Raw genomic sequence first — 26053 nt, 5'->3', positions numbered from 1 at the left:
CTGCTTGGAAATTAGAGGAAATAAATGGGTAGCACTTAGTCCTAAGCAAATCCAGCAAACTCATCGTAAACTTACGCTACTGTTTCCCACATACAATAGAAACAAGGGAGCGTATATTGAACGAAGGCCAAGAGAGAGAGAGAGAGAAAGGCAGTGAGGTTGAACAGACGAACTTCCGGTTTGCTACCCAGCAATCAGGGCAAGGGAATGTGGATTGACAGAGAAACAGAGAGAGAAGGCGAGCACTGCTTCAAAATTTGGGGCAATAAATGGCTGATACTTAGTCGTAAGCAAATCCACAGAACTCATCGTAAACTTACGTCACTCTTTTCCAATTGCAATAAAGGCGAGGGAGTGTAGGTTGAACGAAGGGAAAGAAGAGGGAGAAAGGAAGAAGAAGAAAGGCAGGGAGCTTAAACATGCGAGGGTCCGGTTTGCTGCCCTTCACTGAGGGCAAGGGAATGTGGATTGACAGAGAAACAGAGAAGGTGAGCACTGCTTAGAATTTTGGGGCAATAAATGGCTCATACTTAGTCGTAAGCAAATCCACAGAACTCATCGTAAACTTACGCCACTGTTTTCCAATTGCAATAAAGGCGAGGGAGTGTAGGTTGAACGAAAGGAAAGATGGAGAGAGAGAAAGGAAGAAGAAGAAAGGCAGGGAGCTTAAACAGGCGAGGGTCCGGTTTGCTGCCCTTCACTGAGGGCAAGGGAATGTGGATTGACAGAGAAACAGAGAGAGAAGGTGAGCACTGCTTAGAATTTTGGGGCAATAAATGGCTGATACTTAGTCGTAAGCAAATCCACAGAACTCATCGTAAACTTACGTCACTCTTTTCCAATTGCAATAAAGGCGAGGGAGTGTAGGTTGAACGAAGGGAAAGAAGAGGGAGAAAGGAAGAAGAAGAAAGGCAGGGAGCTTAAACATGCGAGGGTCCGGTTTGCTGCCCTTCATTGAGGGCAAGGCAATGTGGATTGACAGAGAAACAGAGAAGGTGAGCACTGCTTAGAAATTTGGGGCAATAAATGGCTTATACTTAGTCGTAAGCAAATCCACAGAACTCATCGTAAAGTTACGCCACTCTTTTCCAATTGCAATAAAGGCGAGGGAGCGTAGGTTGAACGAAGGGAAAGATGGAGAGGGAGAAAGGAAGAAGAAGAAAGGCAGGGAGCTTAAACAGGCGAGGGTCCGGTTTGCTGCCCTTCACTGAGGGCAAGGGAATGTGGATTGACAGAGAAACAGAGAGATAAGGTGAGCACTGCTTAGAATTTTGGGGCAATAAATGGCTGATACTTAGTCGTAAGCAAATCCACAGAACTCATCGTAAACTTACGTCACTCTTTTCCAATTGCAATAAAGGCGAGGGAGTGTAGGTTGAACGAAGGGAAAGAAGAGGGAGAAAGGAAGAAGAAGAAAGGCAGGGAGCTTAAACATGCGAGGGTCCGGTTTGCTGCCCTTCATTGAGGGCAAGGCAATGTGGATTGACAGAGAAACAGAGAAGGTGAGCACTGCTTAGAAATTTGGGGCAATAAATGGCTTATACTTAGTCGTAAGCAAATCCACAGAACTCATCGTAAACTTACGCCACTCTTTTCCAATTGCAATAAAGGCGAGGGAGTGTAGGTTGAACGAAAGGAAAGATGGAGAGAGAGAAAGGAAGAAGAAGAAAGGCAGGGAGCTTAAACAGGCGAGGGTCCGGTTTGCTGCCCTTCACTGAGGGCAAGGGAATGTGGATTGACAGAGAAACAGAGAGAGAAGGTGAGCACTGCTTAGAATTTTGGGGCAATAAATGGCTGATACTTAGTCGTAAGCAAATCCACAGAACTCATCGTAAACTTACGTCACTCTTTTCCAATTGCAATAAAGGCGAGGGAGTGTAGGTTGAACGAAGGGAAAGAAGAGGGAGAAAGGAAGAAGAAGAAAGGCAGGGAGCTTAAACATGCGAGGGTCCGGTTTGCTGCCCTTCATTGAGGGCAAGGCAATGTGGATTGACAGAGAAACAGAGAAGGTGAGCACTGCTTAGAAATTTGGGGCAATAAATGGCTTATACTTAGTCGTAAGCAAATCCACAGAACTCATCGTAAAGTTACGCCACTCTTTTCCAATTGCAATAAAGGCGAGGGAGCGTAGGTTGAACGAAGGGAAAGATGGAGAGGGAGAAAGGAAGAAGAAGAAAGGCAGGGAGCTTAAACAGGCGAGGGTCCGGTTTGCTGCCCTTCACTGAGGGCAAGGGAATGTGGATTGACAGAGAAACAGAGAGATAAGGTGAGCACTGCTTTGAAATTTGGGGCAATAAATGGCTGATACTTAGTCGTAAGCAAATCCACAGAACTCAGCGTAAACTTACGCCACTCTTTTCCAATTGCAATAAAGGCGAGGGAGCGTAGGTTGAACGAAGGGAAAGATGGAGAGGGTGAAAGGAAGAAGAAGAAAGGCAGGGAGCTTAAACAGGCGAGGGTCCGGTTTGCTGCCCTTCACTGAGGGCAAGGGAATGTGGATTGACAGTGAAACAGAGAGAGAAGGTGAGCACTGCTTAGAATTTTGGGGCAATAAATGGCTGATACTTAGTCGTGAGCAAATCCACAGAACTCATCGTAAACTTACGCCACTCTTTTCCAATTGCAATAAAGGCGAGGGAGCGTAGGTTGAACGAAGGGAAAGATGGAGAGAGAGAAAGGAAGAAGAAGAAAGGCAGGGAGCTTAAACAGGCGAGGGTCCGGTTTGCTGCCCTTCACTGAGGGCAAGGGAATGTGGATTGACAGAGAAACAGAGAGAGAAGGTGAGCACTGCTTAGAATTTTGGGGCAATAAATGGCTGATACTTAGTCGTGAGCAAATCCACAGAACTCAGCGTAAACTTACGCCACTCTTTTCCAATTGCAATAAAGGCGAGGGAGCGTAGGTTGAACGAAGGGAAAGATGGAGAGGGAGAAAGGAAGAAGAAGAAAGGCAGGGAGCTTAAACAGGCGAGGGTCCGGTTTGCTGCCCTTCACTGAGGGCAAGGGAATGTGGATTGACAGAGAAACAGAGAGAGAAGGTGAGCACTGCTTAGAATTTTGGGGCAATAAATGGCTGATACTTAGTCGTGAGCAAATCCACAGAACTCATCGTAAACTTACGCCACTCTTTTCCAATTGCAATAAAGGCGAGGGAGCGTAGGTTGAACGAAGGGAAAGATGGAGAGAGAGAAAGGAAGAAGAAGAAAGGCAGGGAGCTTAAACAGGCGAGGGTCCGGTTTGCTGCCCTTCACTGAGGGCAAGGGAATGTGGATTGACAGAGAAACAGAGAGAGAAGGTGAGCACTGCTTAGAATTTTGGGGCAATAAATGGCTGATACTTAGTCGTGAGCAAATCCACAGAACTCAGCGTAAACTTACGCCACTCTTTTCCAATTGCAATAAAGGCGAGGGAGCGTAGGTTGAACGAAGGGAAAGATGGAGAGGGTGAAAGGAAGAAGAAGAAAGGCAGGGAGCTTAAACAGGCGAGGGTCCGGTTTGCTGCCCTTCACTGAGGGCAAGGGAATGTGGATTGACAGAGAAACAGAGAGATGAGGTGAGCACTGCTTTGAAATTTGGGGCAATAAATGGCTGATACTTAGTCGTAAGCAAATCCACAGAACTCAGCGTAAACTTACGCCACTCTTTTCCAATTGCAATAAAGGCGAGGGAGCGTAGGTTGAACGAAGGGAAAGATGGAGAGAGAGAAAGGAAGAAGAAGAAAGGCAGGGAGCTTAAACAGGCGAGGGTCCGGTTTGCTGCCCTTCACTGAGGGCAAGGGAATGTGGATTGACAGAGAAACAGAGAGAGAAGGTGAGCACTGCTTAGAATTTTGGGGCAATAAATGGCTGATAGTCGTGAGCAAATCCACAGAACTCATCGTAAACTTACGCCACTCTTTTCCAATTGCAATAAAGGCGAGGGAGCGTAGGATGAACGAAGGGAAAGATGGAGAGAGAGAAAGGAAGAAGAAGAAAGGCAGGGAGCTTAAACAGGCGAGGGTCCGGTTTGCTGCCCTTCACTGAGGGCAAGGGAATGTGGATTGACAGAGAAACAGAGAGAGAAGGTGAGCACTGCTTAGAATTTTGGGGCAATAAATGGCTGATACTTAGTCGTGAGCAAATCCACAGAACTCAGCGTAAACTTACGCCACTCTTTTCCAATTGCAATAAAGGCGAGGGAGCGTAGGATGAACGAAGGGAAAGATGGAGAGAGAGAAAGGAAGAAGAAGAAAGGCAGGGAGCTTAAACAGGCGAGGGTCCGGTTTGCTGCCCTTCACTGAGGGCAAGGGAATGTGGATTGACAGAGAAACAGAGAGAGAAGGTGAGCACTGCTTAGAATTTTGGGGCAATAAATGGCTGATACTTAGTCGTGAGCAAATCCACAGAACTCATCGTAAACTTACGCAGCTCTTTTCCAATTGCAATAAAGGCGAGGGAGCGTAGGTTGAACGAAGGGAAAGATGGAGAGAGAGAAAGGAAGAAGAAGAAAGGCAGGGAGCTTAAACAGGCGAGGGTCCGGTTTGCTGCCCTTCACTGAGGGCAAGGGAATGTGGATTGACAGAGAAACAGAGAGAGAAGGTGAGCACTGCTTAGAATTTTGGGGCAATAAATGGCTGATACTTAGTCGTGAGCAAATCCACAGAACTCAGCGTAAACTTACGCCACTCTTTTCCAATTGCAATAAAGGCGAGGGAGCGTAGGTTGAACGAAGGGAAAGATGGAGAGAGAGAAAGGAAGAAGAAGAAAGGCAGGGAGCTTAAACAGGCGAGGGTCCGGTTTGCTGCCCTTCACTGAGGGCAAGGGAATGTGTATTGACAGATAAACAGAGAGAGAAGGTGAGCACTGCTTAGAATTTTGGGGCAATAAATGGCTGATACTTAGTCGTGAGCAAATCCACAGAACTCATCGTAAACTTACGCCACTCTTTTCCAATTGCAATAAAGGCGAGGGAGTCTAGGTTGAACGAAGGGAAAGATGGAGAGGGAGAAAGGAAGAAGAAGAAAGGCAGGGAGCTTAAACAGGCGAGGGTCCGGTTTGCTGCCCTTCACTGAGGGCAAGGGAATGTGGATTGACAGAGAAACAGAGAGAGAAGGTGAGCACTGCTTAGAATTTTGGGGCAATAAATGGCTGATACTTAGTCGTGAGCAAATCCACAGAACTCATCGTAAACTTACGCCACTCTTTTCCAATTGCAATAAAGGCGAGGGAGCGTAGGTTGAACGAAGGGAAAGATGGAGAGAGAGAAAGGAAGAAGAAGAAAGGCAGGGAGTTTAAACAGGCGAGGGTCCGGTTTGCTGCCCTTCACTGAGGGCAAGGGAATGTGGATTGACAGAGAAACAGAGAGAGAAGGTGAGCACTGCTTAGAATTTTGGGGCAATAAATGGCTGATACTTAGTCGTGAGCAAATCCACAGAACTCATCGTAAACTTACGCCACTCTTTTCCAATTGCAATAAAGGCGAGGGAGTGTAGGTTGAACGAAGGGAAAGATGGAGAGAGAGAAAGGAAGAAGAAGAAAGGCAGGGAGCTTAGACAGGCGAGGGTCCGGTTTGCTGCCCTTCACTCAGGGCAAGGGAATGTGGATTGACAGAGAAACAGAGAGAGAAGGTGAGCACTGCTTAGAAATTTCGGGCAATAAATGGCTGATACTTAGTCGTGAGCAAATCCACAGAACTCATCGTAAACTTACGCCACTCTTTTCCAATTGCAATAAAGGCGAGGGAGCGTAGGTTGAACGAAGGGAAAGATGGAGAGGGTGAAAGGAAGAAGAAAGGCAGGGAGCTTAAACAGGCGAGGGTCCGGTTTGCTGCCCTTCACTGAGGGCAAGGGAATGTGGATTGACAGAGAAACAGAGAGAGAAGGTGAGCACTGCTTAGAAATTTGGGACAATAAATGGCTGATACTTAGTCGTGAGCAAATCCACAGAACTCATCGTAAACTTACGCCACTCTTTTCCAATTGCAATAAAGGCGAGGGAGCGTAGGTTGAACGAAGGGAAAGATGGAGAGGGTGAAAGGAAGAAGAAAGGCAGGGAGCTTAAACAGGCGAGGGTCCGGTTTGCTGCGCTTCACTGAGGGCAAGGGAATGTGGATTGACAGATAAACAGAGAGAGATAGGGATGGTAAAATTGATGAACGATTAATCGATTAATCGATTAAAGGTCTACAATTAATCGATTAATCGTCATCTATTTCCTCCTTTCGATTAATCGAATTAATCGATTAAAACTATTCGATTAATCGATTACGGCACACCCCACTCCCGCCCCCGACCTCCCATCTTGGCAGGAGCGCATGACTGCGAGGCGCGCTGTCCTGAGACGCAGACGCCGTGCACATAGCGCATATTTCTGCGCTAGCAGAACGAGCCCGGAGCTGGCGGCGGCCATACCCCACAGAGAAAGATATGAACTCGCCCTGATATTCGTCGCGTACGGCGTCCAACTCTAAGCACTCCCCAATGCTTCAAGCCCCGGCAGGTGGTGGCTCCAGCCCATCGAGGCTAGGGAGCCTTCATACACACATGGCTCCCTAATCGAGGCAAATGAACTTGCCCGCTACTCTCCGGCTCACAGTCTACTGCTGCTAGTGCCTTCACCTCCTCTCCCTTAAGCTGGTTGAGCGTCGCCTGAGTATACGCAGGGCTTGCGTTGCTTGCGTCTTATATTGTGTAATATTACACATTGGTGGTTACACTGCTACCTTTGCGATGTCATAATTTTTAGGCGCTAAAAAAGCTCGTTTTAGGCGCCAAAAACAGGCAGGCAAAACAATGTTTTAGGCTTCCAAAATCGTAAATATAGGCACAATAAATTTTCACATAAATGGAAATAATTTCAAACGAAGGCGTGCGCGACCTCTGTCTACGACAGGAAAACAAACATGTTATTGCTTAAGATGGCACAAAGGCGCTAACATTTGAACATAGCGTGCTTTGTCCCGCACTGTTCGCACTCCGTGTTCTTCAGAGTGAGTCAAGTGTCCACTGTCGAATCAACACTCCAGAGTGTCTCTCCGACATGTCTGAGAAGTGCAGAGCAGGAGCCGACAGCCAGATTGCTTAAAGACCAGAATGGAGGGATTCCTCCTATTGGCCGGGTCGAATTGCGTAGAGCCAATTTCTCCCCTGGCAGTGAACCAATGGTGTAGCTAGGCGCGGGGGGGAGGTTCATCCTCCCCCCTCCCCGAAACTTCTCAGTTTTGCGTGTGTGTAATACACGCACACATACAAACGCATGCACGAACATATATAAAGTATGGTTGTCCCCCCCAATGAAAAATATTTCTGGATACACTACTGCAGTGAACACCTTAAAAAGCAAATTACAAACAAAGCAAGAGGTGCGTGCACATCATATTTTTCTTTCTTTTTTTGCTCTTCACTCTCCTTTCCGCTGACGGCTCTCCGCGGTTTCGCATTCGCCAACCGCTCGGGCCATGTCAGCGCGGCGGCGAATGCTCGCCGGCGTGTCCCACTTCACTGCTGCCAGCGGTTGTTGGTTGGTTGACCTAGAGGACTAGACTTGGTTGAACTAGAGGACGAGGTGGAACCCCGTAGTTCCCAACAGTCAATCTTACGCAGTAACATGAATAACGGTCTCAGACTGCACCCGAGAGCGAAACTTGAGGCTAAATAGCATTCATATAAGCGCCAATTTTGAAAATAGGCATTTATAGGCATTTGTAAGCATTTAGGCACGAACGCTAAAAATAGGCATTTATAGGCACTATAAAAACACTATAAAAGCCCTTTTTAACCTCTAATTCTTGCTCATATATCAAAATGGCGCGATAGGAGTGCAAGGAACAATATAGGCATTTACCTAAAATCCGGTCTCTAGTCATAATGCCGGGCAATCGGAAGAGGAGCGCATTGTGGTCGTTGTTCGCTGAAGATGAGAAAACGAAGACTGCAAGGTGTAATAAATGGGGCAAGCACTTCTCGAAGCTAGCGCTTGAAGCACGAAAGTTTCTGCCATTAGTTGAGAGAAAGTGTAGCGCAGGAATGCGCACTCGCGAATTGTGAAAAGGGTCTTATAGACCCTTTATGTAATCCGCAACTTTACGCGTCGGCTCACCGAACGTCTAGCATCCAGCGCATTACTATTGAAGAAGTGACCATGTAGCATTTAGTAATGCTGTATGGTCGCATATTTAGGGAGAAATACAGCTTTCAGCTAGAGGCCCCCGTCTTCTGCTGTGACAAGAAGGACAGTCGCGAAATTTATGTTGTAATGTCTGATACACTAGATAGCGCTCACAGTTCAGGCTGTACACACGATTGAAAAGGTGCGAGTGGCGCCGTGTTAAGGCAACGATCAGATGAAACCTGCGGAGCATACTGCCGCAGCTGCTGTTCATTCTAGCCAGGAGGCAGAAACTCATGTCACTCTATTTCCCGCGATTGCCTGTACCGATGGTCTGCTTGAAGCCAGTATGTTTCTGTGTAATCTCTGCACGGGTGACCTCAAGGAAAACATCGCGTCAGTCCGCAATTATAGTATTATGTAGGGCTTCCACAATATCTAACCGACAAACCGAGAAAAGGTGCCGTGCTTGCGAGAGCGAGCGTCTCATTTAATTCCCCTTCCTCCTCGTCTCTCTTTTACCACTCTCGGGATTTTCTCACCCTCCGCCACACTGCATGTTTCAGCTGCCACTTTCCAACCAGTGGGGTCCCCGAACGCGCCTCCGGTTTCTATGAGCTCGAGTAGGCAGGCTTCGAGAAAATACGACCTGCTGCCGAATAGTCCAGGGATGATGGCCACATATGCTTGAATCCGCGTCATCAACCAACGACGACGGGCCCATTGTGTCCAGTGTGCGAAAGTGGGAATTTTCGCGCAAACTGGACACAAGGAGCCCGTCGTCGACACTTTCGAAAGTGGGAATTTTCGACCGTCAGCGCGTCTAATAAAAAGATTTGGGTCCATAGCAAACACGAACGATGCCTCTGAAACGAAGATATCGGTTTTTAAGCGCCCATAAAAAATGTCGATTAATCGATTAATCGATTAAAACATTTCGCCGAAAGCAATTAATCGATTAAAGGCTAAATCGATTAACGATTAATCGATTAAAAATTTTAATCGACCATCCCTAGAGAGAGAAGGTGAGCACTGCTTAGAAATTTGGGACAATAAATGGCTGATACTTAGTCGTGAGCAAATCCACAGAACTCATCGTAAACTTACGCCACTCTTTTCCAATTGCAATAAAGGCGCGGGAGTGTAGGTTGAACGAAGGGAAAGATGGAGAGGGTGAAAGGAAGAAGAAGAAAGGCAGGGAGCTTATACAGGCGAGGGTCCGGTTTGCTGCCCTTCACTGAGGGCAAGGGAATGTGGATTGACAGAGAAACAGAGAGAGAAGGTGAGCACTGCTTAGAATTTTGGGGCAATAAATGGCTGATACTTAGTCGTGAGCAAATCCACAGAACTCAGCGTAAACTTACGCCACTCTTTTCCAATTGCAATAAAGGCGAGGGAGCGTAGGTTGAACGAAGGGAAAGATGGAGAGGGAGAAAGGAAGAAGAAGAAAGGCAGGGAGCTTAAACAGGCGAGGGTCCGGTTTGCTGCCCTTCACTGAGGGCAAGGGAATGTGGATTGACAGAGAAACAGAGAGATAAGGTGAGCACTGCTTTGAAATTTGGGGCAATAAATGGCTGATACTTAGTCGTAAGCAAATCCACAGAACTCATCGTAAACTTACGCCACTCTTTTCCAATTGCAATAAAGGCGAGGGAGTGTAGGTTGAACGAAGGGAAAGATGGAGAGAGAGAAAGGAAGAAGAAGAAAGGCAGGGAGCTTAAACATGCGAGGGTCCGGTTTGCTGCCCTTCATTGAGGGCAAGGCAATGTGGATTGACAGAGAAACAGAGAAGGTGAGCACTGCTTTGAAATTTGGGGCAATAAATGGCTGATACTTAGTCGTAAGCAAATCCACAGAACTCATCGTAAACTTACGCCACTCTTTTCCAATTGCAATAAAGGCGAGGGAGTGTAGGTTGAACGAAGGGAAAGATGGAGAGGGAGAAAGGAAGAAGAAAGGCAGGGAGCTTAAACAGGCGAGGGTCCGGTTTGCTGCCCTTCACTGAGGGCAATGGAATGTGGATTGACAGAGAAACAGAGAGATAAGGTGAGCACTGCTTTGAAATTTGGGGCAATAAATGGCTGATACTTAGTCGTAAGCAAATCCACAGAACTCATCGTAAACTTACGCCACTCTTTTCCAATTGCAATAAAGGCGAGGGAGCGTAGGTTGAACGAAGGGAAAGATGGAGAGGGAGAAAGGAAGAAGAATAAAGGCAGGGAGCTTAAACAGGCGAGGGTCCGGTTTGCTGCCCTTCACTGAGGGCAAGGGAATGTGGATTGACAGAGAAACAGAGAGATAAGGTGAGCACTGCTTTGAAATTTGGGGCAATAAATGGCTGATACTTAGTCGTAAGCAAATCCACAGAACTCATCGTAAACTTACGCCACTCTTTTCCAATTGCAATAAAGGCGAGGGAGTGTAGGTTGAACGAAGGGAAAGATGGAGAGAGAGAAAGGAAGAAGAAGAAAGGCAGGGAGCTTAAACATGCGAGGGTCCGGTTTGCTGCCCTTCATTGAGGGCAAGGCAATGTGGATTGACAGAGAAACAGAGAAGGTGAGCACTGCTTTGAAATTTGGGGCAATAAATGGCTGATACTTAGTCGTAAGCAAATCCACAGAACTCATCGTAAACTTACGCCACTCTTTTCCAATTGCAATAAAGGCGAGGGAGTGTAGGTTGAACGAAGGGAAAGATGGAGAGGGAGAAAGGAAGAAGAAAGGCAGGGAGCTTAAACAGGCGAGGGTCCGGTTTGCTGCCCTTCACTGAGGGCAATGGAATGTGGATTGACAGAGAAACAGAGAGATAAGGTGAGCACTGCTTTGAAATTTGGGGCAATAAATGGCTGATACTTAGTCGTAAGCAAATCCACAGAACTCATCGTAAACTTACGCCACTCTTTTCCAATTGCAATAAAGCGAGGGAGCGTAGGTTGAACGAAGGGAAAGATGGAGAGGGAGAAAGGAAGAAGAATAAAGGCAGGGAGCTTAAACAGGCGAGGGTCCGGTTTGCTGCCCTTCACTGAGGGCAAGGAATGTGGATTGACAGAGAAACAGAGAGATAAGGTGAGCACTGCTTTAAAATTTGGGGCAATAAATGGCTGATACTTAGTCGTAAGCAAATCCACAGAACTCATCGTAAACTTACGCCATTCTTTTCCAATTGCAATAAAGGCGAGGGAGCGTAGGTTGAACGAAGGGAAAGATGGAGAGGGAGAAAGGAAGAAGAAGAAAGGCAGGGAGCTTAAACAGGCGAGGGTCCGGTTTGCTGCCCTTCACTGAGGGCAAGGGAATGTGGATTGACAGAGAAACAGAGAGATAGGTGAGCACTGCTTTGAAATTTGGGGCAATAAATGGCTGATACTTAAGCCTGTTTCACATGCAGCGATTTTGCTCCAAGAGCGGAGCGGCTGCCGTCGCGGAAGCCCAAAAACAGGTTTTTTAGAGCGACCAGTGGACGCGCGATCGAGTTCGCCGGAGTTGGAAAAATTCGCGAGCGGCAGAGCGGCTGCCCAAGGTCAACCAATGGGGGAGCAGTGACGCGGGGAGCACGTGACCGTAGGGATGGAGACGAGAGCAGCCGCGCGCGCCGGGAGGAACTCGCTCCGACTCGGTTTCCTAGCAGACGACATTCGCTGCAACGAGCTGGCAGTGTAGAAAACGCCGTTCTTTTCCTTTTGTTGTCCTTTACTGCGCTTCCATCAAAGCAGACAAATCGTTTGCACGTGTCATTTTGTTCTTTTGTATTTTTATCGAATCGTGACACCAACATAGGTCCGGACAGGGGGAACCTACGACACTCCGCACTTGTTCGCAGTAGACGTTTCAGTTTTTTTTTTTTTTTACTACTCTGGTGCAGCACGTTCGAACAGTTTACTGTTATCTTTTCCTTTTTTTTTAGTGGTCACGTACCCGAAGACGACAAATGCCGCCGCCTCTTTACTGCAGAATGCCCATAGGCAAAAAAAAAAAAAGAGACGAGCTCCTTCACAAACCCACAATGTCGTCGACTGGGCCGCTTGCATCCGCTTGCCGGCCCATACGGCGCACCAACGCCTTGCGGCATTCGAGAGCAAAAGCCACCGAAAGCCCTGTGAAAGCTTAAAACCCCAAGAACAAATTCTTTCTTTTGCTTTTCCATGGCCAAGTGTATGGGCGTGCAACATGACTTGCGTGGTAAAAAAAGAAAGCTGGAACAGAAATAAACGTGACTACTGAAGTTGTTTAATTGCACTCTGATACACTGCACATTTTCATTATTCAAGGTTTAGGCGCGTGAAAATCGATCACCGAAGTAGAAGGCTCGTGAAACTTGCAACCCAAGCGCACCAAAACAAGCAAGCCCGGAGAAAGGAAACCCGCGGATAACGGGCGCTTCCCACAACCATCACTGCGCATCGCAGAGGCGCGCGCCGCGCAAAAGCGGTGCATGTGAAACGAAGCCGCGTCCGAGCGTCCTGCTGCCGCTCGATCGCTGCGGGCCCCGCCGCTCGGTCGCTCGCATGTGAAACAGGCTTTAGTCGTAAGCAAATCCACAGAACTCATCGTAAACTTACGCCACTCTTTTCCAATTGCAATAAAGGCGAGGGAGCGTAGGTTGAACGAAGGGAAAGATGGAGAGGGAGAAAGGAAGAAGAAAGGCAGGGAGCTTAAACAGGCGAGGGTCCGGTTTGCTGCCCTTCACTGAGGGCAAGGGAATGTGGATTGACAGAGAAACAGAGAGATAAGGTGAGCACTGCTTTAAAATTTGGGGCAATAAATGGCTGATACTTAGTCGTAAGCAAATCCACAGAACTCATCGTAAACTTACGCCATTCTTTTCCAATTGCAATAAAGGCGAGGGAGCGTAGGTTGAACGAAGGGAAAGATGGAGAGGGAGAAAGGAAGAAGAAGAAAGGCAGGGAGCTTAAACAGGCGAGGGTCCGGTTTGCTGCCCTTCACTGAGGGCAAGGGAATGTGGATTGACAGAGAAACAGAGAGATAAGGTGAGCACTGCTTTAAAATTTGGGGCAATAAATGGCTGATACTTAGTCGTAAGCAAATCCACAGAACTCATCGTAAACTTACGCCACTCTTTTCCAATTGCAATAAAGGCGAGGGAGCGTAGGTTGAACGAAGGGAAAGATGGAGAGGGAGAAAGGAAGAAGAAGAAAGGCAGGGAGCTTAAACAGGCGAGGGTCCGGTTTGCTGCCCTTCACTGAGGGCAAGGGAATGTGGATTGACAGAGAAACAGAGAGATAGGTGAGCACTGCTTTGAAATTTGGGGCAATAAATGGCTGATACTTAGTCGTAAGCAAATCCACAGAACTCATCGTAAACTTACGCCACTCTTTTCCAATTGCAATAAAGGCGAGGGAGCGTAGGTTGAACGAAGGGAAAGATGGAGAGGGAGAAAGGAAGAAGAAGAAAGGCAGGGAGCTTAAACAGGCGAGGGTCCGGTTTGCTGCCCTTCACTGAGGGCAAGGGAATGTGGATTGACAGAGAAACAGAGAGATAGGTGAGCACTGCTTTGAAATTTGGGGCAATAAATGGCTGATACTTAGTCGTAAGCAAATCCACAGAACTCATCGTAAACTTACGCCACTCTTTTCCAATTGCAATAAAGGCGAGGGAGCGTAGGTTGAACGAAGGGAAAGATGGAGAGGGAGAAAGGAAGAAGAAGAAAGGCAGGGAGCTTAAACAGGCGAGGGTCCGGTTTGCTGCCCTTCACTGAGGGCAAGGGAATGTGGATTGACAGAGAAACAGAGAGATAGGTGAGCACTGCTTTGAAATTTGGGGCAATAAATGGCTGATACTTAGTCGTAAGCAAATCCACAGAACTCATCGTAAACTTACGCCACTCTTTTCCAATTGCAATAAAGGCGAGGGAGCGTAGGTTGAACGAAGGGAAAGATGGAGAGGGAGAAAGGAAGAAGAAGAAAGGCAGGGAGCTTAAACAGGCGAGGGTCCGGTTTGCTGCCCTTCACTGAGGGCAAGGGAATGTGGATTGACAGAGAAACAGAGAGATAGGTGAGCACTGCTTTGAAATTTGGGGCAATAAATGGCTGATACTTAGTCGTAAGCAAATCCACAGAACTCATCGTAAACTTACGCCACTCTTTTCCAATTGCAATAAAGGCGAGGGAGCGTAGGTTGAACGAAGGGAAAGATGGAGAGGGAGAAAGGAAGAAGAAGAAAGGCAGGGAGCTTAAACAGGCGAGGGTCCGGTTTGCTGCCCTTCACTGAGGGCAAGGGAATGTGGATTGACAGAGAAACAGAGAGATAGGTGAGCACTGCTTTGAAATTTGGGGCAATAAATGGCTGATACTTAGTCGTAAGCAAATCCACAGAACTCATCGTAAACTTACGCCACTCTTTTCCAATTGCAATAAAGGCGAGGGAGCGTAGGTTGAACGAAGGGAAAAATGGAGAGAGAGAAAGGGAGAAGAAGAAAGGCAGGGAGGTTAAACAGGTGAGGGTCCGGTTTACTAGCCTGGACTGAATGTAAGGGAATGTGGACTAGATAGAGAAAAAGTCGCAGTTTCACCGCAAGATCGAAGAAATGAATGCGATAGCAAGAAAATGTAATGTCACACGAAGAACGGCAAGCAGCGCAAAAATTGCTGCGCGCTGCTCATACACAAGGGACGCACGAAAAGAACACCCCCAGTGCGAGGGCGAACTAAGAACTGTCACAGCTCGACACTTGCAAGACGCTGCTGAAACACAAAATAGGACGCATGAAAAGAACGCAGAGATATACACAGGACGAGCGCGGACTTACTGTCACAGTTGTTACTTCAACTGGCCCCTACTTTGGCTATTCTAGTTGGTAGCTCACTCATTTAGCAAACGCGGCCGCTGCAGCGAGCGTGGTGACCTTCGTGCGGTCTAGGCTTCAACGCAAACTGCGGTGAAAGCACAAGACGTACAAACCTCCCCCCTCAAGAGAAGCGCGTGAGCGCGGGCGAGCACACCCTGTTGGCTGTATGTCAAAGTACGATTAGGAGGCGCACATCTCAACTCTGGCAAAACACTAGAGTTTTATCACTGGGGACCCAAGGAGCTAGGGGACCCAAGAAATTTGCGAGCCGCGAGGAAGCATGCGCAGAAACCAAGGCACTCTTGGGCTCTTGAGCTCGCTTTGTCCCAAAACTGAAAAATTGGAAACTAGCGTGCGTCGCCATTGAGACGCCTCAAACGCAGCGTGGGCAACGACGCAGCATGGCTCGCGCTTCGCATAATTTTAATTACGCCACGTTTGGCGTCCCGTGCGTCTGACCCAACGCCGCCTACGTTTGATCCAACTCTCGAATGCTGCTGCTCCTTCGAACACAAGTGCAGCCTACCCAACGCAGCTACTAGCAGGGCGACGGCCTTTAAAGGCCAACTCCGGTGATTTTTTGGCCATGTCAAAGTAATGGTGCTTTTATATTCCTGAGACGCTCCTGTCACGGGTCCGATAGCAGAAACACTCGGCGGCAAGTTGGAGAATAATTTTAAATAAGCAAAAAAGCGCAACACCGAAACCGAAACGCAACCGAGGATACTGTCTTCGCGTGACGTATAAGTGGTTACAAAACCGGAAATCATGCAAGGCATGTCGGCCCCGCCAGCGCGTAGTATGAAAGCTGCGAAAGCGGTGAAGAGCAGACGCTCAGTTGAAAGGTGACTCCGTCGGAAATCTTGTGTGTGACTGACCGTATCACGTGCACAAGCTGAGCTATCGGAAAATGACTGCTGCGATTCCGACGCATTTGGAGGCCAACTGTAATGGCCATTCCTCTTCGATGCAGTGGAACACACCTGTTTAGCACTTTGCTTGCCTGGTTGCACATTCCACCGCCAGATGGCACCACCTGTCCAGGCAGCTCAAGTTTGTGGGGCTGTGATCGCGTAAAATGATATCGCTGAGAAGTTCGCGGACTAACTAAAGCTTCTTAATATTGCTATGAGAAGAGTGCATAAGTTTGGCAATAGCGGCGTTCAACATCGCGTTGGTACGGCAGAAGGAATTTAATATAAGCCAAGTATGAGCCACCTTTCGCACCATTAGGTTACGTTATAGGCCCGGTCCGTGGTGTTGACGCACGTGCATTCTTTAGCCGGTGCGGTATTACCGTACTTTCCGTGCGGTAAACCGGCATTGCTAGCTAAAACACTCTAATATAGAGACGCAGGGTAATCGTTAGGTGCGAGTGTTTCGTGACTGACAACGGGGAATCGGGTGCAGCCCACAACGTGACACCACTTGCCACCCATCGCACGCATTACCGCAAGGAACTGAAATTCACACGTCCAGCCAACGAAGCGCTCGCCAAACACTCGCGATTGTTGCCTTGCGGATAGCAGACGCTCTAGAGGCCGCTCGGTTCCGTCACTTCCGCTTAACAAAAATGATGTCACGCACCCAATGTTGCCAATAATTTTAGGAAGCGAGGTGGGGAGAGTCGGGGCAATCAATAAAATCCATTTGCAATGAATCTGCGTATGTCTCCAGCTTGTAATTTGGCATATATAAGGGGAACGTGAAAAGGAACGTACCCAGCGAATTTTATTGAGATCCATGGACCTCGAAAAATCGCCGGAGTCGCCTTTAAAGCGCGCCCTTCGCGTCATCTCGCTGTTGAGAATGAACATGCCGAAGCACCTCCGAAATCTGCGTACCGCCAGCGGTAACTGGTGGGTGTGAATAGCTCGCTGTTAGAATGCTGGAGGGTATGTATTACGTGGTTCTTTTAAACGAGCTCCTGATACAATGTCAAATTTTTCTATTGTAGATACCACATTTTCTACGCTTGGTTTATCTGTGCAAAAGAATGCAACATCGTCTGACAAGCTAATACTTTAATTTCATTGCCCAAATATTGAAGCCGCGGACTAAGAGTTTAGGCCTATGGTTTGGCTCGTGGGGTAGTACGGCGAATCAGTTCGCAGTGATTACTTGGACACGAATACCACCATAGTGCCTCGGTGTACCGCTAGATGCGGATAGATTCAGTGCGCAGTACTGGAAGGAGCGTTTTCATCGAATTTCATCGCTTTCATCGAATTTTCGCAACTTTCAGATGGTCTTCGACTTTTGAGCCCATGCGTCGTGACAACATATTCAGGCCTGTTAGTGAGGGTGGATTGAGATTAGTACATCTTTATCTATGGCAAACAGTCTCACGATGCTTTTTTTGTGTGTGACAATTACCATCCAGTAATCTGTTCATTCTTGCAGGTTACATTTCTTGATTGCTTACCTGACTTAGTTATTTCTTCAAACTTCTCCGAACGCCCGTGTTTGTGGGGATTCATGCGGGAAGTTTACTTCGCAGTTGGATTCCTTAAAGCTCGCTTTTCCGTATAATACCTGTACACAGTCGCAAGGCACTGTATAGGGATTTACTATATATGCTCTTTCCGCCTCCGTTGTGACGTTCATTGTACTCCAATCTTCCAGGCCATGATGTGCTGGATGTATATCCCCCCTAATTCAAAAACATTCTTCTATAAACTCCATTCGGAAACATTGCCGGTAAAAACACGGTTAAAAAGATAAGGTATTTGTGTTTCTCCTGCTAACTGCCGTCTATCTGATGTGCCGGTGTCCTCACCGCATTTTCCCGGCTCCTGCAAAGGGGCTGAGTAAGGCGGATGAGCGAACTCTAAGGCGCCTGCAGACAGGTACTCTACTCTGTCCTGCAATATTAAAACACTATGATCCGAACGCGGATGGGCGGTGCCCACACTGTGGGGAGACCTGTGATATCTTCCACATGGTGTGGGCATGTACTAAAAATCCCCACCTGCCCCCTTCCCCTACCCCTTCACGAGAGGCATGGGGGCTGCCCTCCTCAAGTGCTCACTCACTGGAGTCTCAACGGGCTCTGGTGCGACGGGCGCGAGACGGGGCCTCGTCGTGCGGTGTCCCGGACTAGGGACGCCGACCATGTAGCGGGGTCATGCTTTGGCCCCCAAACTCTCTTTCTTTTTTCTTTTTATAATAAATGTTTTTCATCATCACTATAGAACATTGCTTTGTTAGTTGCAAATACGCTATTCAGTTCTGGGATGTCCTTCAGCGAGGTCTGAAGAAAAGCTTTGTCATAAATTCTCACAACATACGTTATCTTTTGCGAACATCGCTTGGTGAAGTGCCGTATGACATGTTTTTCTTCATGGATATGCACAGCTTATGGAAGACCCGTATGCAAGATCGCAACGCAGAACCCACCACTTCTTCAAGCACACACTTTGTTCGAATAGCTATCCACCTAAAGGACATCTATGACGAACTAGACATTACACCGGACGGGTGCCACATTTTGGTGAGGTGCTCGGCCTCACCACGTTTGCTGTATAACACGATATGAAGAACTCTTGCTGTCCTACTGCACGTTATGTTAACCGTCGAATGTTTCCGCTTTAGCGCTTATTATCGCTATGTGATTGTACTTTTGTTTCATTCTATTTGTGCCCTTTTAATGTGCATTCTGATTCTCATTTTAATAAATACCATGAAAGAAAAAAATGTACTGCGCAGTTCAGTTGTCCAAAGCAGCGCGCTGCGGAGCGAGGGGTCGCAGGATCGAATCGCCGGTCGCGCGCTTCGTAAAATTTTCTTCTGAATTATACTTAGTTGTGGCTTGGTTGTGGTATATATATATATATATATATATATATATATATATATATATATATATATATATATATATACGTGAGACTGCTGGGGGCTGGTTCCCGAGTGTCTGTGTCGTCAGGCATGATGGGCATGGAAGGAGGCAGGCCGGCGAGGCGACGACTTCGGCGAAGTCCGAAGGGTAGCGTTTCCGTCGTTGGTTGTCTTACCCCGCGCCTCCACCACTCTGTTACGTCCACAGTAAGGGTTTGGGGTTTATTTACAGAAGGCTTGGACGGCAAGACCGCACAGGACGAAGCTGCCGAGAGATCTGCTTCTTTTCCACCACCGCACACTTCTTCGTCTTCTTAGTCCGGCACATACACGGCGTAATAAATAATATATATATATATATATATATATATATATATATATATATATATATATATATATATATATATATATACTGGGCATGACGGCGACGGCAAAAACCCACCGAGAGTGTCCATATAATTGCTATCGCAGTAAGAGAAAGAGAAGGCGAGCGCTGCAGGCACACAGGAGTACAATCGGCCACTGAGGCTGGTGTTTGACCTATGCGTTACAGAAACTCCGGCCAGAGCGCTGAAGTCGTTTATACACGACTTCAGCGCTCTGGCATTCGATTGGGGAATCGCAGCCTTAAAGAGGGCCGTCGCCGTCGCCGTCGCCGTTGGTGGCGTAACCGATAGACATGAAAAAGTAACCCAGGGGAGAGGAAAAAAGAAAAAAATAATAACCAGGATCGAATGGGATTTGAACCCGGACCCTCTACGTGGCATTCGGGTATTCTACCATAGAGCCACGCCGGTGCTCGCAACTCATTTGCAAAAAGACCCTATACAGGCGTCGTGTCGGGCAAGGAATAGCGTTAACCTATGTATATAGCGTGGCAGAAGAGTAAGATAACAACCAGTCATCACACAATGCTAATTGCGCAACGAGTGTGTGGTTTAATGCTTCCCACCCACTGCAAAGTGCTCAGCCATAATTCGTCATCGTCATCAGCCACATGTAGCATCAGCAAAGTTATACCTTACAGATGTGTAGCGGGTACCTCGCTTATCCGCAGAAAGGCGAATATTGGCGTAGTGGGTGCTGTCCTACTTCACAAAAATTATGATTTATGGCTTAGTCTTTACCTTGCGGAAAACCAAAACTTCAAACACAGTTGGCCTTGTCCCAACACGAAGCAGCGCTCAGTATTCGCGTTAGGCAGTATCGTAATCGTCGGTGATTTGTTTTTTTTTTTTTTTTTTTTAGGACGAAACACGGAACTTGCACAACACTGCATTTCTACAGTCAAACGCTCGAGAAGCGATTTCCTTCAGTGCTGCAGAAACAGCTGCTGGCCGTAAAATGCACCCAACATCCGACGCTCCGTCGCCGTCGGAACACAGCCTTGGGAATGCGAGGCTATCGGTAAAGCGCGGTTGCCAGACTATAAAGTTCAAGGAAATTACACCTTTGGTTCCCACTGAATAGTTCGCCGTTTTGCTTTGAGCACAAAAGAAAAGATTTGGCCAGTCTGTCAACGGGTGAACGGAGGTGTTGTGAAAGTGAGGGAGGGCGCCCGTCGACTATCTCATTCTGTCTTTGCGAATGAACCTTCAGTTTCTTTTTTTCTTGGTCGCGAGAACTAATACCGTTTGAATAATATCAGAAGTCAGGCGCTCGATCGATGTGAGTGGCTCGAATCCTGCAACTACAGCGGTCACCAAAAAGAAAAAGAAAAGAAAGACATCAAAGAACGTGCTCTCCTGCAATCTACAAGGAAGCTCCGTTTCGCAGCATATCGAAATCGTTTTCGCTCGTCACGAGGCTTCTTTTGCTACCCTCTCTGTTTCGTTCAGGTCTCATGTTGGCGAACACTGTAATGCTGGATAAGTACTTCGCGGCACCGTGCCTATAGATTCATATAAACAACGCGGAGTAATGAAGTGTATATAGCTTGCGTTGGCGTGCAAGAAGCATGTGTGCGGTGGTGGCCTGATGCGCATTGGTCTTGTGCGTTTAAAGATAGAGGTGTCAGGGGTTCGATTACCCTAAGAGATCGGTCTGGGGCTGCGCATATTCGGCAAGGGAGCAGCAGCAGTAAGTCGGGCAGGCGTACATCACTACCATCTCGAATAGGTGGATAGCAAAATCGTGGCTCTAGCAAGGGATTGTGGGCTACGGCGCCCGTCTGCACCGACTTCCGGTTCGAGACGTCGTGCCGCCGAACAGGCACTGTTGCTAGTGCCGTCGCTTTCTGTGTGTTCCGTCTAGCAGTCGCCGTCTCCTTTTCTCACAAATTACTGTTTAATACTTTGGACTGCTGTGCAGCTTAGTTGAATAACAAATTCAATCACTACGAGATTGTTGTAAAGGTACGAACGGTCATTTCATCCAAGTGGCATGTACCTCCGGACATGTGCACATGCGTGTTGTTTCGCAGCAAAGGGTGTTTTCGCGCATGTTTTGTGACCTGTAAAGACTTGTTGCACATCATAGCGTCGTGAAATATCCGCCCAATCTGTTTTCATGTTGCAAACTCTTATAAAATTATTTACTTACTTTTGTGTGACAAATATACCATCTGGGGTTCCAATATAGTGAATGACAATAGTGAAATGTTTCTTGCTCTGAAAATGAACAATTAACTCTCGCTGTTTCCTGGTTTTTCTTTTGGGTATCTTAATCTTCCTTTACGTGAGATGTCGTTCCCTCGCGCACTCGGGCATTGTGTTTCAACGCATGTGAAATTTTGCACACTCAACATACATTTGTCTTTCAAGTTTTCCACTAAAAGGTATTGGCACTTCCCGCTTGCAAGTCTCTGAAATACTAGAGACGTCAAACCATATGCAACTGGTTGCTTCAAAAGTACTTCGATCGTTTTACGTCCTACGATATACCAGTAACTGAGAGGCCGTTTTTTTATGTCGGCCTCTTACGCGCTCAGCAGTATTTATAAGTTTGACAGAAAGTTGACAGTGCAGTATATGCAATGCAAATGTATTGTGTAGGCGTACTCTAGCGGGCAGAGTACGCATACTTCTGTCGGAAGTCTTTAAGTGATTTGGGAACGTACGTATATATATATATATATATATATATATATATATATATATATATATATATATATATATATATATATATATATATATATATATATATATATATATAATATGTTGACATTTGGCACCATGTGTTCATATAAGTGAGTGACTCTGGGGTAGCCACCGTTTGTGCCCGAAAATACTACATCAAGCTAATTCTTCAAAACATTACTGCGTATTTTAAAGCATAACCGTATGCGCTCGAGACCCACCTCTCACCGCTCCGCGTGTTTGCCCATTTCTACTTCTCGCTTCGTTCTCTAAACTGCGAAATATCTTCTAACCATTCGCAAAATAATTCAAAAATACAATCACTGAACAACCGGTAACAAACGAGTCGCAGAAGTGCACGAGTTTCGTGCCCTATTACACTGAACCTCAGGCACCTTGAAGCAGCGAAGGGATAGGCCTCGAACCGGAAGTACCGTAGCAGACGACGCGCCGTTTTGCTATCCACCTATTCGCTGGAGGCGTGCGGACTATACGAACAGCCGCCTCCACTGTCAACAAAACCCGGGGAGGTTCGCAAGGAAACCTTCGCTTTTGTACCCGGGACAAAAATATCTGACCGGTACGCCCCGTACGCGGCTTCTGACCAAGCGATCATAGAAGGCAGCTTCATGCAGGTGAACTGTGTCGCCGGGACCAAGCCGGGACCACACAAGGTAATCAACGCCAGAATGAATATACTTCATCGCCCTCGACGAAGCAGTGACTTCGTTCAAAAGCCGAAGAGATACGCAAGTTCTATCGTCAAAAAAATCCGAAGCCACTGTGTGCGTCAACGAAGCTGCAGACATGCTTGTAGCGTATCGCGGCCCCTAAGGATCTCTCGACACTTCAAAGCGTTTGACATGGAGAGAGGGAGATAGAGTTCAAGGAAGAATACACTTAGGCATTTGCGACACATCCACAATCGGTGGAGAAGCTTATGCTGAGCGATAGACTTCGTTTCCGCGATCTAGGAACACATCAGCGCTACTAATTGGCCCCGGGACACATCTTAGCACTTGGTGAGTGGTTCCGAAACAGCTGTAAGGGCCTTTCACGCACGGAAGGATGGTACCGCGATTGCTTTATAATGTTCGAAGTGTAAAATTGAAACACCACTCTAATACCCGTGACACATGGGCATGTTTGAAAGGCCATTGAGCCGATGGCCATCGAAACGCTACAACTCCATCGAATTCGATGGAGTTCTCGCGTTGCCACACCACGGTTTTCAACGGCCGTTGACTGATTCAGGTGTTTCTCGCAAACATTTTGTGGCGCTGCTAATCTTTTCGTTTTCATGTCGTCGTAAGTGAACTAAAATAAATCCACTTAAAAGCACACATTCGTGCGTTGTCTTGTTCTGAAATATAAAAAAATGTTTATACATAATTATAAGTGCATTATTAGTTATAAGCAGAGTTGGTTGTAAGTTTGTTGAACAGCGAAACTGTGGCTACGTTATAACCGCTTTACCCGTCCGGCCGCTTTTCCGGGTTTGCGAAGTTTACCACGTAGTTTTGCCTGGTTTTGCGGTTGCGTGTATTCATTTTGCTTCATTGGTTTCATTACGTGCCTGTTCCGCCATCATGAGTGACCGTGAAACAGATGACAAGGCCGCTATGGTGTTTTACGCGGCTGCGGGATCGAAGCGGCAAAAGAGGAAGCCGACGCACCGACGCCATCGAGAATGAGCTGTTTCTCGTGAACAATTTGCTGACGACTATGGATGCGGTGACAGAATGAAGCGTGAAATCACACAAATACTTTAGTAAATAAGTTACAACGCCCATGCACACTACCTTTAATGCATACTGGTTAAAATTTTCCTTTTCTAATCATGAGTACGAGCACACTGGGAACGAGAGGGCGCGGTGACGCTGTTTCCGCTTCCGCCGCTCGATGGCCGTCGAAGTTTCAATGGAGTTGTAGAGTGCTCCGCCGACTCGATGGGCCACTGACTCAATGGCCTTCGAAACTGCCCGTGTGGCAGCGCGTGCATCCCCGTTGAGTCAATGGACCATCGGTTCAATGGCTTTCGAAACGCCCGTGTGACACGGGTATTAGCGGTTTAGTGTGAAATGCACTACCGTGCACATGGATTAGTTCTTGCCTCATATTGTCCCGGTGGTGAACTATATAGGAGCAAACAGCGTTTTCAGTTTCAGCTGCTCAGCAGTTCCTGGAATAACACTCTACGCATTTGCCACGCGTTATTGCCACGTTAGCTTGTTGAAGGAACAGCGAACCAATATTACAGACCAATGATGTGCCAGCGAATCTCGATGCTGGCTCTGAATTCATTTATCGCCAGAGTATAGCTCACTAACATATCCACAGCTCACACAACGCCGTCTTCTTCCATTATTGCCTGATGTGGCCCCCGAAATACATTTCAGGCGCAGCTAATCTTGGAGCCTGCGTAGCGTGCGGGAAACCGTGCAAGGGCGATCGCAGGCTCCAAAGAAGCGCGATGCGCAGTAAGCCATATCAAGAAAAAATTTTGCGCATGGCGCTCTCCTGTGCTATACCCGTTGCTCGAAGCACGTCTTTAGAAACCAACACTGCCGGTGATCGAAATGGGACTGCACTCGTGCATTTTTCTTTAGGTGCACTCATAATTGGCTACACAGCGCAAACACGGACGAGACAGCAAGACAGCTCCGCGTGTTTGTCATTAATTCGGAGTTTTTCACTGGTGTGCCTCAGCATAAGATAGTGTTCTAGGCACGCAGCAGATTAAAATTTTAACATTGAACGCTGCTGCAACTTTCCGGAGCTCCGTGTGCTTGCGAGGCTAGGAAAACAAAGGCGTCCGGTCAATAATAACGCACATCACGAGGAAATACACACATCAGCGCTTGTCGCGTCCCGACACCTTTTTTCAAGATAAGGCGCTATCTCTATTACTCAAGATAGAGAAAGAGAAGGAGAGAGAGAGAGAGAGACCGCTCTTCCACAGTGTATAATTTATCAGAATTATATCGCGGTCTCTTTTCTTATTCTTTCATTTCGTTTTCATGCGAGCATGATTAGAGCGTCACTATCTCTCTAAAACTTTCGTTTGCGATTCTTCCTCTGCCGGCAGTGACTGTGCGAGACAGCTGTGTTTCTCCGGTATCAGACACGATTAGAAGAATCAAGAAACCGGAAAAAGAAAGTTTTCTTTCGAATACCGCATGACGGATCAGAGGAAACACTCACTCATTCCGTGTTCAAGTATAGGGAAATTCATTCAGAAGTTTGTCAGAGAAACTTGCTCACTGATACGCGGTATATCTCGTGGTTTCGAAAAAAAAAAAAAAGCATATTCGGGTACTACGTGCCTGAACCGCGATATACGATTATGAGGCCCGCCGTATAGTGGGGTACTCCGGATAGGTGTTGACCTACTGGTGTTCTTAGAACGTGCACCCAAAGCACAGTGCACGAGCCATTGCATTCCGCCCTTATCGAAAATGCGGTCGCCGCGGCCCATGGAGTCGATCCCACGGCCTCGCCCTAAGCGCAGCGCCGCAGTCGCTATGCCACCGGCACGGTTTAACAACCTTGCCTCATTTCACCAGCAATAGCGCGGGAAACTAACGGCCGTTAAGATATATGCAGCTCTCTATATATTTCATAACGAAGACGTTTGCAAGAAAATATAGAGAGAAGCGATTGAATCTTGTGCAAAGAATTTCCGTACAACTGAGTGTTTTTTTATAGATCGACTTAGGATGATGGAGGTTGTGGTGATCAATGCGTGGTAGCTACCTAATCGTGTTCCTGGGAAGCGGCTATCGTGTTCCATATAAAGGTTGTAGAGGCCAGCTAGATGCCGCATATACTGTCTCTTGTGCTTCGCGCCTTGTGAAAGCTGACGCTCATGTCTGCAGCAGCCTTACGCAATGGCTGCTGATTATTCGTGGATAAAGCATTCTCGAGGTTGGACCTGCAGAAAGCGGAGCAGTTGCGCCTTACAAGGTCATCTTTCCAGGCGCTGCAGTAGGGCGTTCATCGTCCATTGCATGTTAAACTGACGCAAAGGTACACCGCGGAAGCAAGGACGAAAAGCCTCGCACACACAAACGAAAAAAAAAAAAAAGGAATACATGGAAGATACAGGGAGAACAGATGTGATCGCATGGTTCCGCTTTACATAGCGAACCTATAGTTTTATAGCGCGAGCTTGTGCGCTCGCACAAGCGAGATGCGTGACGTTGCCCACACTCTCGCCCTCTGCACTAAGGCATCCATGCCCTGTCCTCTGTTCT

General features: G+C 47.3%; 1 protein-coding gene and 1 long non-coding RNA gene across 2 annotated transcripts in view; both read left to right on the top strand.

Moving 5' to 3' along the window:
- Nucleotides 1–26053, top strand: part of LOC119400133 (nuclear hormone receptor FTZ-F1) — a 338767-nt gene that overhangs the window by 68003 nt on the left and 244711 nt on the right. The window lies entirely within an intron of this gene.
- Nucleotides 1599–10969, top strand: LOC125759036 (uncharacterized). Its single transcript, XR_007416633.1, has 3 exons — nucleotides 1599–2266; nucleotides 9875–10250; nucleotides 10761–10969. It is a non-coding gene; the product is annotated as an uncharacterized LOC125759036 (long non-coding RNA).

This window comes from Rhipicephalus sanguineus, chromosome 1 (genome assembly GCF_013339695.2).
Source record: "Rhipicephalus sanguineus isolate Rsan-2018 chromosome 1, BIME_Rsan_1.4, whole genome shotgun sequence".
NCBI lineage: Eukaryota > Metazoa > Arthropoda > Arachnida > Ixodida > Ixodidae > Rhipicephalus > Rhipicephalus sanguineus.
The sequence above is the reverse complement of the archived record's forward strand: the minus strand, read 5'-3'. Positions and strand labels throughout refer to the sequence as shown.